We start from the raw sequence: 3,282 nt of genomic DNA on the forward strand, positions 1-3,282 counted from the left end.
TCTCTGTATATTCTCTATAGGTTTATTATTTCTCTGTATATCCTCTAGTGGGTTTGAACTGCCAGCCTTGTAGTTAAGTCTTTGGAAACCACTTCCTCAAACAAACAAAAAAAGCAGTTGCCATAACCTTTTGAGCTCATCCTGGTATGGTGCTGAGGGTTAATGCACCAGACTGCAAAGCCATTTCAACTGCAAGGTCTGCAGTTCAATCTCACCAGCCACTCCTCGGAAACCCTATACAGAGTCTCTGTGGGTTGGAACCTACATGATGGCACTTAACAACAACATCTCCCTACAATTTAACAGGTTCAACAGGTTCTCTCAGAAGCCAGTGCTTTGATGGAAACTTTGTTTGTAAAGCACCTAAATGAGACTAAGACAAGTGCATTACTGAGAGAGTTTGTCTGCTGTCAGACTCTGATAAGAGACATGTTTAAACATATTTTGTTTGGAATAAATCCATGCATGTATGAACCAAACCGTAGTAACAATATTTGTATTACTTATCCTTGTACATAAGGAGCACTGGTTAGCAGTTCGAAACTACTAGCTGTCCTATTGGAGAAAACTGAGGCTTTCAGCTCCCATAAAGATTTACAGCCTCCGAAACCCTATACAGGGTCACTGTGAGTCAGAACTGACTCCATGGCACATAACCAACACCAACACCACCATCACCATTGTTGTACATAGAAAATTTCAACAACAAAAAAACAAAGAATCCAATCAAAACATGGATACAGGACATGAACAGATACTTCACCAAAAAAGGCATTTTGGTGGCTAATAAAGACAAGAAGAGACACTCAAAACCAATAGCCATTGTTGGTATAGAAATCAAAACTACAATGAGAGACTTTGGGTAAATTGGAGGACTAGGCAAACACATTCTAAACCAAAGACACGAAAGACTAAACAAAAAAGATGGGAATGATAATCCTGGAATACTGATTCTCAGAGGAAAGGATAGAAGAAGTAAATTGAATACCAACTAGGAGAAGAAGAAGAAGAATTAACTACCACTTTTCTTCAACTAGAAGTTGAAGAAAAGTGTCAATAGAGGAGACAGGTAAGTGAACTTTTGGCTAACCAACTGGTGCAGCCACTTGGCACTTTTGTATGGATGATTCAATAAAGACAACACCTGACAACACAAATGCACACGGATGCTGACAACAAGAATGATGTGATCCTATCTTGTTCTCCACATCCTTCTGATGATCCCACGCTTACCCATCTAGCAGCCAGTGACATCCCCTGCCCTGAAAAGACGCATCTCTGTCTGACATTGGATTGAGTACTGGGAGCATCAGCCCTTCTTCTTAAGGTGCGTTAACTCTGCCTTATCAGACCAGCATAAAGCATAGTGCCAGGTCCTAGCTATCCCTGAGAGGCCAAGAACTCCTTTCATAACCAGCCACCCTCCTACACAACCATTATAGTCAAAATAGCCTGGTACTATTACCAAACAAAAAGCACATAAATCCATGGAACAAAATTGAAAATCCTGTAGTAAATCCATCCACCTAAGGTCACCTGATCTTTGATAAAGGGCCAAAATACATTAAATATGAAAGTAATAATCTGTTTAACAAATGGTGCTGACAAAACTAGATGTCCCTTTATAGAAGAATGACATAAACCATAGTTCACACATACCTCACATATACAAAAATGAGCGCAATATGGGTCAAAGACATAAATGTAAAACTTAGAATTATAAAGATCATCAATGAAAAAATAGGGACAAACTTAGTTTGATACATGGCATAAATACACTATCAAACATAACTGAAAACACGAACAGCAGAAGACAAAATAGAAAACTGAGACCACCTAAAAATCCAACACTTAGGTGCATCAAGAAACTTTACCAAAAGAGTAGAAAGAGAACCCACAGACTGGGGGAGAAATTTTGATAAAGACTTATCAGACAAGGGATTACTCTCTAAAAATTACAGAAAACATCAACACTTCAACAATAATACAAACAATCCAATTAAAAATAAGCAAAGGACATGAACAGACACTCCACCAAAGAAGACATTCAGGCAGCCAACAAACTTGATGAGAATGTTCAAAATAATTAATAATAATTGTTATTGTTAAGTGCCATGGAGTTGTTTCCAATTCATAGCAACCCTGTATAGGGTTTCCAAGGATTGACTGATGGGGCTGAACCACCAATCCAGTTAGCAGTCCAATATATTTATCCTATAGCAAATCAAAACAACAATGAGATACCATCTCATCCCAGCATTGATAGCATAGTTTAAAAAAAAAAGAAAAGAAACGCTGGAAAAGGTGTGGAAAGACTGGGGCCCTCCTACATTGCTAGTGGAGCTGTAAACTAGTGCAACCACTGTGGAAAATGATATGGTGGTTACTTAAAAAGTTGGAAGTAGAAATAGGATATGAACCAGCAATCTCTCTACTTGGTATATACACAGGTAGTTATATGCACATCCATGTTCATCACAGCATTATTCACAATACCAAAAAGATGAAGATAGTCTAAATTCCAATCAGTGGAAGAATGGACAAACTTTGGTGCATAAACACAATGAAATACTATGCAATTAAAAAAATAATAATAATAACAATGGCTGTGAAATACCTCACAACATGGATGAGCCTAGAGGACATTACGCTGAATGAAATTAGTCAGTCACAAAAGAACAGATATTGTATGAGATCACTGTTGTAAAAAGTCAGGAATAGATTTTAATGGAAGTCTGGCTACTACAAGAACAAGCAAGTTGTTCACTGGGGAGCCTTCAAGGCAAGTAATCAAATCCTTTCAGTTCAAACACCCCTCAAAGACTTAAACTCAAAGGGAATGCATGAGCAGGCATGTAAGCTTGCTAGTGACAAAGTTGGTCTACTTGTGAGTGGAAGTGGGGAAAAGGCAGCAACGAAGATCAGCCATGTTCCATAAACCTATGTTGACCTGGAAATGAGAGATAGATGAGGAAGGGCTGGTTCATCTGATGTATGGTGAGACCTGGGGACTCCTGAGCCCATGGACAAAAACATAGCTATGGAGGGCTAGAGCTGACAGTGAAGCATCCAGCTGATATGAAGTGAGGGGAGACGCACAAGAACACTCAAACTTATAGATAGTACCCATTTGACCTAGCATCAATGGCTGGATGACCAGAACTCAACTAGAGGAAGATTTTTTTTTTTTTAATTGATAAAGAAAATAAGTATAAATTGCTACAATTTGATGAACCTGACCTATACTTATGGATGCAGTAGTTCAAAATATCAACTGAAAGG

The sequence above is a fragment of the Chrysochloris asiatica genome, unplaced genomic scaffold (genome assembly GCF_000296735.1).
Source record: "Chrysochloris asiatica unplaced genomic scaffold, ChrAsi1.0 scaffold00006, whole genome shotgun sequence".
Lineage (NCBI taxonomy): Eukaryota > Metazoa > Chordata > Mammalia > Afrosoricida > Chrysochloridae > Chrysochloris > Chrysochloris asiatica.